This window comes from Tachyglossus aculeatus, chromosome X1 (genome assembly GCF_015852505.1).
Source record: "Tachyglossus aculeatus isolate mTacAcu1 chromosome X1, mTacAcu1.pri, whole genome shotgun sequence".
NCBI lineage: Eukaryota > Metazoa > Chordata > Mammalia > Monotremata > Tachyglossidae > Tachyglossus > Tachyglossus aculeatus.
In genome coordinates, this window is record NC_052101.1 from 40,580,740 (window position 1) to 40,592,694 (window position 11,955).

The following is an 11,955-nucleotide window of genomic DNA, read 5'->3' on the forward strand; positions in this document are numbered from 1 at the left end:
TACAAGTAAATCAGATCAGACAGAGTCTCGGTCCCACTTGGGCATCATAATCTGAGGAGGGAGGATAGAGATTGAATCCCCATTTTACTATCCTCACTTCCTTTGGATTTTGACTGCTTATAAATCTCCTCTCGACATTGTCAAGTTCTGCGAAGGACAGCCTTGAGGCCCTTCAAATCCTTCTGCGTTCTGTTTCCATGGGGACCACATTCTAGAGTGATTGAATGATCTAACCTACATCCCCATCACTCATAGCGATCTCCGGGTCAATTCTGGATAAAAGACACTGGGGAATTTAAGGTGATAGCAAGAATATGATGATGATCATGATGACTTTAGTTGACTCCCACAGTTACTACATCAACTCTGGTCACTGAGGCAGGAAACACCAGAAACAAAAAGCAGGCCAGTTCCTTCTGATTTCAGACTTGCTCCAACATTGCTCCCTTCTTTGGTCCTTTCCCATGCCAACCAGCTGCAATCTACAATGCCATCTGCTCTTCTTGGCTGCATGCCATGTGGATGAAGTTCTCTTCAGTTTTCTTCTAGCGGGTGATGTTCCTTATTCTCCTGGCCTGGGAAGCATCCCAACTTGGAGAAGGAAGGGAAGTAAAGAGACACCTTCCTAGCTGAGGGGCCTCAGTTAGTGCAGTACACTCAGTCGGTATTGACCGTGACTTGTTCAAGGGGGCTGTGACATTCAGGAGACTCTGAGGCCAGGGGAACCCTTGAGGCTTGAGGGACCAATGGGGACAATTCAAATTGTCATGAAAATGGTGTTTGTTGCCCAGCCTTTGGGAAGAATAGGTTGACTCTCCCCTAGTCTGGCAATCCCCCATGGTCAATCAATTAGCCAGTAAGAGAAGCAGTGTGGCCTAATGAAAAGATCACAGGCCTGGGTTCTAGTCCCAGCCCCACCACTTAATTTGGGCAAATTAATAATAATAATAAAAATAATAATGGCATTTAAGTGCTTACTATATGCCAAGCACCGTTCTAAGCTCTGGGGAGGTTACAAGGCGATCAGGTTGTCCCACGGGGGGCTCACAGTCTTAATCCCCATTTTACAGATGAGGTAACTGAGGCCCAGAGAAGTTAAGTGACTTGCCCAAAGTCCCACAGCTGACAATTTGCAGAGCCGGGATTCAAACCCATTACCTCTAACTCCAAAGCCCATTCTCTTTCCACTTTGCCACGCTACTTCTCAAGTATGTCATTTGTTAAGCACTTACTATGTGCAAAGCACTGTTCTAACCTTGGGCAAGTCACTTAACTTCTCTGTGCCTCAGTTCCTTCATTTATAAAATGGGGAATCAATCCCTGTTCTCCCTTCTACTTAGACTGGTCGACCCACGAGGGACTAGATTTTCTTGTCTGTATCCCAGCATTTGGTACAGTGCTTGGCACGTAGTAAGTGCTTAACAAATAGCGCAATTCTTATTCTTGTTATCCTTTTCCATTTCTCTCTCCTCTTCATTCCCCTTTTCATTCTCAACCCCTCATCCACTCAGGGGGAAATCAATCTCCATGCCTGGCTCTCCAGAAGGAAAAGAGGGGGCAGACTAAACCACGGAGCAGACTCATCTGCAGGCCAGACTTCTGAGTGAGCAGCCATGAGATTGTGCCTTCAGGCTGAAAGAGGTCAGCCTCGCCCCTGCATCCTTAATTAGACAGTATCACCGTGGAGAAATGTCTTATGAGAAACAGTGGATAATTTGCACAACTACTGTAAGAAGGGAAAACCAAGTGGTCCTATATATCTCATTCCCTCTAGACTGTAAGCTCGCTGTGGGCAGGAAATGTGTCTACCAGCTCTGTTAGTCTCCCAAGCACTTAGTATGGTGTCCCTGCACAAAGTAAGTGCTCAATAAATACGACTGAGTGATTGATCTTGGCCCGAGACAATCTTAGGTACTGGATCTCAGTATGCAGCAGTTTTCCATTCATGCCCAGGGAATAGGCTCATCCTCCCTAATACAAAGAGGCAATCTATTTTGTTGGGAAAAGCAATCTTTCAGGAAAAATTTAAAATAAAGAAACCTAAACTTTTTTAAAAATTAAAGCAAGGTTCTGCACATAGTAAGTGCTCAATAAATAATAATAATAATAGTAATGGTATTTGTTAAGCACTTACTATGTGCCAAGCACTGTTCTAAGCACTAGGGGAGATGCAAGGTAATCAGATAATCCCACATGGGGCTCACGGTCTTCATCCCCATTTTACAGATGAGGTAATTGAGGCACAGAGAAGTGAAGTTAGAGAACCAGTGTGGCTCAGTGGAAAGAGTGCAGGCTTGGGAGTCAGAGGTCATGGGTTCTAATCCCTGCTCTGCCACTTTTCAGCTGTGTGACTTTGGGCAAGTCACTTAACTTCTCTGTGCCTCAGTTACCTCATCTGGAAAATGGGGATTAAGACTGTGAGCCCCATGTGGGACAACCTGATCACCTTGTATCTCCCCCAGCACTTAGAACAGTGCTTGGCACATAGTAAGCACTTACCAAGTACAAAAATTATTATTATTATTACTAAGTGACTTGCCCAAAGTCACACAGTAGACAAGTGGCAGAGGCAGAATTAGAACCCACGACCTCTGACTCCCAAGGCTGTGCTCTCTCCACTAAGCCGTGCTGCTGATTGCACACAGCTAGCACTCAGTAAATGTCACTGATTGATTGCTTAATTGATTAATCACCCCCACCTGGTCCAGCCTGACAGCTCCGAGAGCTTCACTGGGGAGAACCCAAGTCCTTCTGACTCTCAGGCCCTTATTGTATCCATAAATCATGTTGCTTCTAATCCCAGCTCTGTCCCTGCCTGCTGCGTAAACTTGAGCCAGTCACTTAATTAGTCTATGCCTCAATTTCCTCATCTGTCAAATGAGGATTAAGTACTTGCTACCTGTCTCCCTTTGACTGTGAGCCACATATAGGACCATCACAAATGCTAAAATTATGAATACTAATAAAAATAATAGCATTTGTGAAGGCTCACAATATGCCAAACGGAGATGGAGACGGCAATCAGATCAGCCTTGGTATTCCAGGCTGGAAATTCCCTCTGATGCTCAATGCTGCGTGAGCAACATTAGAGGTGGTGCTACTGTCAATCAGTCCAGTGGCCAGAAACAGGAGGATAGAGGGGAGCTCCTTGGGGTGACATACAGTGACCCTGGAGTCATGGCCCCCACCTCATCCCAGAGGATCTCCAGTCAGCCTGGACAGATGGGGTAAGTGTGAGACAGTGGGTGGTTCATCCTCATGGAGTCTGTGGGCAGAGAACTAGAAGAGACTCTCACACTTTTTCCCAGGGTCGGCTCAGGGTAAGAGAGGTGTCGGCATTAATAGTAGCATCTGGAGAAGGGGACAGAAGGAGAAATGAACATCCCAGCTCCATCTCTGGCTCCTTTTCATCTCCCAAGTGTGCTTCCCTACCCTGCCCCAAATGGGTCACAGTCTATAGACTGTTTGTACATATTTATTACTCTATTTTACTTGTACACATCTATTCTATTTATTTTATTTTGTTAGTATGTTTGGTTTTGTTCTCTGTCTCCCCCTTTTAGACTGTGAGCCCACTGTTGGGTAGGGACTGTCTCTATATGTTGCCAATTTGTACTTCCCAAGCACTTAGTACAGTGCTCTGCACATAGTAAGCGCTCAATAAATACGATTGATGATGATGATGATGGATTGTGGACGGGGAACATCTTTACGTATTGTACTCTTCCAAGCTCTTAGTACGGTGCTCTGCATATAGTAAGCACTCAGTAGATATGATTGATTTTATAAGGCTAACAATTTGCCAAACCCTGAATTAAGCATTAACATAGATACAAGATAACCAGATTGGACATAGTCTTTGTCCCATATGGAGTTCACAGTCTAAGCGGGAGGGAGAACAGGAACTGAATCCTCTGTAAAAGGGATGAGGGAACTTTGGCTTGCAGGAGTTTAGACCCATCCAAGTTCATACAGTCAGCAAGTAGTAGAGCCTGGATTTATCCTGACATTTCTGGGATTCAATTAGCGATTCCAAAATCCTGACACCTCTGGGATTTGATTAGCAGTTCTACAATTGGCATCAACTTTTAGCAACCATTTCAGGAAAGGAAGCTCAGCCATGTCTCTTATGGCCAGTTTTCTCAGTCCCCAGGCTGCAAGCCCTTTCTAATTAACAATGCTAGGACTCATCTATAAATGTGTGTATAAGCTGAGGATAAAAGAAGAAAATTGTGTTTTCAGCTTTCGAGAGGCTTTTATAAATAGTGACAAAAAAAGATGATAAAAGTGATGAGCACTACCTTCAGTGTACCCTTTAAAATAAAAAAAAAGCACACAAAGCACAGCAGGCACTAGACAGTGTAAACTGTCAAGAAATGAATCAGGATTCTCTTGGGCAATTTTCTTTTCCCCCTAACTTTCCAACTTCTTGTAGTTGAAAATGAAAAGTTTGAAAATGACACAAAATCCATGTTTCATAAAAATGCAATTGACTCGGCGTGGCTGAATCAGACCAGATCCGACTTGGCAGATCGGATCAGACGAGATCTGAACAGACCAGACCAGATCAAGAATGACAGGCTGGTTGGTTAAAAATATCCTACCAAAATGGAAAATACATTCTAAATATACTTTGGCTCCCATTTTTCTCTGTTATATTATTACTATGCTCCATTTTATGGAATAATAGTACCATAGAAACCTGTCATTTGAGCACAGGACCATTCATTCATTCATTCAATCGTATTTATTAAGGACTTACTGTGTGCAGAGCACCGTACTAAGTGCTTGGGAAGTACAAGTTTGCACCATATAGAGACGGTTCCTACCCAACAGTGGGCTCACAGTCTAGAAGGGGGAGACAGACAACAAAACAAAACATATAAACCAAATAAAATAAATAGAACAGGAGACAGTAGAACTGATTTTTTAAAAATGATATTTGTTAAGTACTTACTACGTGCCAGGCACTATATTAAAGCACTCGGCTAGATACAAGAAGTTTATCAGATTGGACACAGCCCTTGTCCTGCATGGAGCTCACAGTCTTTATTCCGCATTTACAGATTTGATAACTGAGGTACAGAGAAGTTAATTGGCATACCCGAGGTCACACAGCAGACAAGTGGCAGAGCTGAGATTAGAACCCAAGTCCTTCGGACTCTCAGGCCCATGTTCTATCCATAGGTCACGTTGCTTCTCATCCCAGCTCTGTCACTGCCTGCTGTGTAAACTTGAGCAAGTCACTTAATTTCTCTATGCCTCAATTTCCTCATCCGTCAAATGAGGATTAAATACTTGCTACCTGTCTCCCTTTGACTGTGAGCCACATATAGGGCAATCACAAATGCTAAAATTATTAGTGATAATAGCAATAATAGCATTTGTGAAGGCTCACGATATGCCAAACAGTTTGGTAAGTGCTGAGATAGCGACAGCAATCTTATCAGACGATCCCTGCCCTATATGTGGTTTGCAGTCTAAGGTGGAGTGGGAATGGTCTAAGGGAAAGAACACGAGCCTGGGATCTGGAGGATGTGGGTCCTAATCCCGGTTCCACCACGTGTCTTGGGCAAGCCACTTTACTTCTTTGTGCCTCAGTTACCTCATCCCTTCTAGACTGTGAGCCCACTGTTGGGTAGGGACTGTCTCTATATGTTGCCAACTTGCACTCCCAAGCGCTTAGTACAGTGCTGTGCACACAGTAAGTGCTCAATAAATGCGATTGAATGAATGAATGAAATGTAAAATGGAGATTAAGACTGAGAGCCCCATGTGAGGCAGGGACTGTGTCCAAAGTGATTACCTTGTATCTGCCCCACTACTTAGAACAGTGCTTGGTACATAGAAAGCCCTTAAAAGGTACTACAAATATTATTATTAACAAGTATTTAACCCTCATTATTACTCACTAATAATAGCAACAATATAATAATGCTGGAATTTAATGAGTTGGGAGTTGGTGGTTCAAATGACACCCTAAATGATGGTATGTAGTACAAATGTCCTTTTTATTGTTATGCATTTATGTGCTCTTCTACAACTGTAATTTTACTGCATTAACTACAATAATGCTAATAATAATTATGGTATTTGTTAAGTGCTTACTATGTGCAAAGCACTGTTCTAAGCACTGGGGTTGATACAAGGTAATCAGGTTGTCCCACGTCGGGCTTATAGTATTAATCCCCCTTTTTACAAGATGAGGGAACTGAGGCACAGAGAAGTTAAGTGACTTGTCCAAAGTCATACAGCTGAGAAGTGGGGAGCCGGGATTAGAACCCACGACCTCTGAAGAACCTCTGACTCCCAAGCCCGGGCTCTTTCCATTAAGCCACACTGCTTCTCTTGTAAAGTTGTAAAAATATAAAGCAGGATTAAGTCTGGTTGCTTCTCTTGACTCAGGGGATAGTTGAGAAACTCAATGCTTTCTATAGCACCGATTTTACTGAGGAAGTGTTTGTGGAAAGCACCACCGTTGAGTTGGTTTTTATGTAGGTGATAGGTTAAAGTAATGTTATTAAATTGTGGTCACCAGACAAACGGTTCCAGGTAAGACAGAAACAAATCAACGAGGATGTTTGGCAATCCCCCAAGAGTGGGGAAGTTTCTGGAATGACCGTTATAAATGCCTTTGGTTGCCAAGGACTGGTAGGGACCGTCTCTATATGTTGCCAGCTTGTACTTCCCAAGCGCTTAGTACAGTGCTCTGCACACAGTAAGTGCTCAATAAATACGATTGAATGAATGAATGGCAAACTCCCCATGCAACTCCCATCTGTTAAAGAGACCAATGGTTGATTCTTCTATTCCTGGAAAATTGGTAAAATCAATTATAAGCTTAAGGATCAGTGAACACAGTGTACTTCCCAAGTGCTTAGAACAGTGCTCTGCACACAGTAAGCGCTCAATAAATACGATTGAATGAAGGACATGGATAGAAAACTAGCAAAAAAAAATGAAAAAGGGATAGTCAGGATGGAGAGGGGCTAATAACGCAGTAGCTTGGGAAGCAGTGTTGCTCAGTGGAAAGAGCCTGGGCTTTGGAGTCAGAGGTCATGGGTTCAAATCACAGCCCCGCCAATTGTCCGCTGTGTGACTTTGGGGAAGTCACTTCACTTCTCTGTGCCTCAGTTACCTCATCTGGAAAGTGGAGATTAAGACTGTGAGTCCCCGTGGGACAACCTGATCACCTTGTTACCTCCCCAGTGCTTAGAACAGTGCTTTGTACATACTAAGTGCATAATAAATGCCATTATTATTATTATAGAGGATAGAAACAGTTTTACCATCTTCATAAATGATTTGAGAGGAGTGTGCAGTAGCATAGCCTAGTGGAAAACAGAGCGAGTATGAGAGTCAGAAGTCCTGGGTTCTGATCCCAGTCCACCACTTCCCTGCTATGGTTCCTTGGGAAAATAACATTTCTATGCCCCAGTTTCCTGTAAAATTGGGATTCAATACCTGTTCTCCCTCCTACTTAGACTGTGAGGGCAGGGACTGCTTCCAATCTAATCAACTTGTATCTACCTCAGCACTTTAAACATAATAAACACTTAACAAATACCAAAATTATTATTATTATTATATGGTAAAATCTCCAAGTTTGTGCAAAGGGCAATAAGCTCTTCTGAATGGGATGTTTTGTGCTGCTAGGGAGAAACTGAGGGAAATTCTCATGAAAGTGAGAGGAAAAAATATCACCCATGAGTTTGAAGGTGTAGGTAATGCACTTTGGGAAAAATAACTCAAAATTCAACCACAGACTGATGAACTCTGAGCTGTCAATACAACTCAGGGGGGACATCTTGGAGTCATGGGTGATGGTTCCCTCAAATCGCCAGTTCAGTGTGCATGCCAGCAGCTAAGAATATAGAAAATTAAAACAAAAGTACAGCTTCACTTCTTTATAAAGGCAAGGTTCACTGCGCCTAAAATATTGTATACAGTCCTGGTTGTTGAATCTTCGGAAGGAGTTTGTTGAAGTAGCAGAAGTCCTTTTTAAAAACATCCAAGATGACTGGGGGACAGACAGCTTGTCCTCTAGACTGCAAGCTCATTGTGGGCAGGGAACGTTTCCACCAGCTCTCTTGTATTGTACTCTCTCAAGAGCTTAATAATCCTTCAGGAAATCATTGAATAAGTCAGTAAATCAGCTACTAGCTGAAGAATATCTTGAACTGTAGTACCATTGTAAAACAGTATCATTGTGAGCCTTTTCCAATTCGTGCAGGAGTCAAATGTTGACGATTCACCATCATCACTGAGCAGGACAGATGACCATTACAGAAAGTCTGGAGAAACATCCTTTACCTTAAATCCCAAACTCTGAATGCATTAACATTAAAACTGCATCTTTCAATTCAGCATCATTTAATTTCCTGATTTGGCAGTTGGGCTAGATCAAAATCTGCAGGACACTGTAATTAGGAAATTGGAGGGTTCTGGAAGCAGATTTTAAACCAGATTATGTCTACACTCTTGAACCTCTTATCAGCAAGTTCATTTCCCCAGTTGTACTGATATCTCATTGAATAGTGCAGGCAGGTACCCCTAATTAGTTTTGATTGAGACTGTGTAGAAAACTAAATTTTGGTCTAGCCATATCCTCATTCAATTCAATTATTTTGAGTAAATTAACATACATGATTACATCCTCATAATTTTGAGAGTCTGGCCACATCATATTTCAGGACAAAACTTAGACCTCAATTAACTAATTTAACCCAAATACTGCAACAGGGTACAAATATCAGTTTCAGTATTATGAGCAATATGCTCAAAATTGATTTCTCTTGGGCTTTTGGAATTCCTGTTACATAAATTTAACATTCTAAAGTGTAGGTCCCTGGAATTCAAATTTAATGGAGCAAAGTAAAGCTAAGACACTTTTTCTCTAGAAACATTTTTGGAATATCTTTTTACCCATTGATGACATTCAGTAAACAGTGAAACCAACAGATCATTAATACTGATTAATATTCATGAATACCTTATTAATTCAGGGCCAGCAATCCACAGTGACTAAAATGCACAGTAAACATCTGATATTTTATTTTTGCAATATACAATTGGAATTCTTCATTAACCTCTACTTGTACTTCCCGAGTGCTTAGTACAGTGCTCTGCACACAGTAAGCGCTCAATAAATACGATTGATGATGATGATTTGATTCCCTGATTTCTATATGTAGCAAGCCCATTGGCCCAATTTATGTTTTCATAATAATGATAACAATAATAATGAGATTTTTTAAGTGCTTACTACGTGTCAGGCACTGTACTAAGCTTTGGGGTGGCTACAAGAAAATCAGGTTGGACACAGTCCCTGTTTCACATGGAGCTCACTGTCTTGATCCCCATTTTACAGATGAGGTAACTGAGGTACAGAGAAGTTAAGTGACTTGCCCAAGTTCACACAGCCGACAAGTGGCAGATTTGAGATTAGAACCCATGACCATCTGACTTCCAAGCCCACGCTCCATCCACTGGGTCATTCTATGTCTCACTTAAATCTACTACAGTATCTAGGAAGCTGTCTGTATCTTTTGGATCAAGACATATTAAGGCAGTTTTTCACATTTCCCAAACTATTATTTCAGCCTTTATGACACATAACCATTCTATTGTCAATTAATCAATTAATAATTAATAATCAGCTATATAGTCTTGCCTCATTGCTAATTTCCTAAGGGTATTATTCTGTAGCTGCCCAACATCAATAATTCTAAAGACCAGAATAAACCACTAAAGATATATACAACTTTGCATCGATGTATACACCGCACTTGTCTTTACTGACACTCCCAGAAATCTGAATAACACTTTAATAGGAAAAGGAAAGAAATCCACTGTTTCTGGGCCTGACTAGCAAGTCTCAACATCAACCGGTCAATAACAGGGTAAGCTCCTCGTGGACAGGAAACTCTGTTATATTGTACTCTCCAAAGCATTCTGCAAACAGTAAGCAATCAATCAATCAATTGTATTTATTGAGCGCTTACTGTGTGCAGAGCACTGTACTAAGCGCTTGGGAAGTACAAGTTGGCAACATATACAGTCCCTACCCAACAGTGGGCTCACAGTGTAAAAGGGGGAGACAGAGAACAAAACCAAACAAAGCACCAAGAATCCACCAAGAGAGTTTCCTAGGAATTGCTCATAAAGACTGATAGTTCCTCAATAATCCCAAATTTAGGTGAATTGCTTAGGCAAGTATCCAGTTATTCCCTGAGGATTTTTTTTATGGTATTTAAGTGCTTACTATATGCCAGGCACCGTACTAAGCACTGGAGTTGGGCACAGTCCCTGTCCCACATAGGCCTCAGTCTTAATCCCCATTTTACAGATGAGATAACTGAGGTACAAAGAAGTGAAGTGACTTTCCCAGTGCTCCATTCCTTAGTCAATGCCATCTGCTCAAGTACTGAACAACCGTCCACCCTACTGGAGAATATCTTCCATATCTCTGTTGACGAGAAGCGTGGGGGAGAAATGGTGGCAATGGATGAGTCTATCATCATCATCATCATCATCAATCGTATTTATTGAGCGCTTACTGTGTGCAGAGCACTGTACTAAGCGCTTGGGAAGTACAAGTTGGCAACATACAGAGACAGTCCCTACCCAACAGTGGGCTCACAGTGTTTGCAGAGTGCTCACAGTGGGCTCACAGTCTAAAAGGGGGAGACAGAGAACAGAGACAGAGAACAAAACCAAACATACTAACAAAATAAAATAAATAGAATAGATATGTACAAGTAAAATAAATAAATAAATAGAGTAACAAATATGTACAAACATATATACATATATACAGGTGCTGTGGGGAAGGGAAGGAGGTAAGATGGGGGGTGGAGAGGGGGACGAGGGGGAGAGGAAAGGAGGGGCTCAGTCTGGGAAGGCCTCCTGGAGGAGGTGAGTCTATCTGATCTCTCCCTGGTATCTCAGCTTCCACCATGCTGCTCATTTTCTTGGACTAAGCACCCAGCCAGCTGAAAGGTGGTTTTTGAATCAGTGGCACTTTCTTGGGGTTAACATTCTGTAACCGCTCTCACCAACTCAATCAATCAGTGGTATTTAGTGAGTGCTTATTGAGTGCAGAGCACTGTATTAAAGGTTTAGGAAAGTACAATACAATAGAGTTGGTAGACAATTTCTCTCCCCTAGACACTCTGTTCCTTCTCCTTACTCGCTTTCTCCATTTTGTACCACCAGACCCACGACCCAGTAATCCAGTTCTCTGGGGAGGCGGCTCTGGGAACTATGAGACCATTTCTCTCCTCCAGAGTGAAGAGGTAGGTAAGGTGAAATGGCACTTCAACTGAGGCAATTAAAGACTGCTTACATCATTCTCATTTATCGGCATGATTCAGGGTGAAATGAAGATTAAGCAAAAACTCTGTGTTTCCTGTCTGATACCTATCTAAATCCTCAAGCTTCAAGAAAAAAAAAAAGGTATTTAAGTGCTTACTGTATGCCAAGCGCTGGCAGACCCTGGGAGGTGATCTGGGATCATTAGGTACCAAATCCCCCCCTTTTCAGGAACTATTAGAGCAGCAGTAAGAGGCTGTGCTGGCCTGCCTGCTGTTCTCTCTGAAGTCTAGATGATGTGAAAGATTCTCATTATGCAACATTTCACCTCCAGCAAAGCTGACGGGAGAGGTTGCTCGCTGTTCCCAAAAATCTGAGATCCCATTTTCCTCCGGGATCCCAGCTCCGGGGACGAGCTGGGGAAGGCTCCGTTCGCTCCAGGGCAGGGGGATGGTGAAATCAACGACGGGGAATGGTCCCTGTTCTCCAGAAGGAATTTCCCAAGCTGAACCCCTTGTCCGCTGGAAGCATTCTTCTGGTTTATTTTTAAGTCTGAGCTGCCCTACTTGCTCATTCCTCAAATGCACGGGAGGACTATTAATTTGGGGGAGAAATCCCGGAGCCTAGAACAAGAGGCTGGCT

At 42.4% G+C, this 11,955-nt stretch overlaps 1 long non-coding RNA gene across 1 annotated transcript; it reads left to right on the forward strand.

The window, feature by feature from the left end:
* Positions 1-221: 221 nt before the first annotated feature.
* On the forward strand, positions 222-11,370 carry LOC119950028. The gene is made up of 3 exons (XR_005457328.1): positions 222-300; positions 1,512-1,641; positions 11,218-11,370. It is a non-coding gene; the product is annotated as an uncharacterized LOC119950028 (long non-coding RNA).
* The last annotated feature ends 585 nt before the right edge of the window (positions 11,371-11,955 follow it).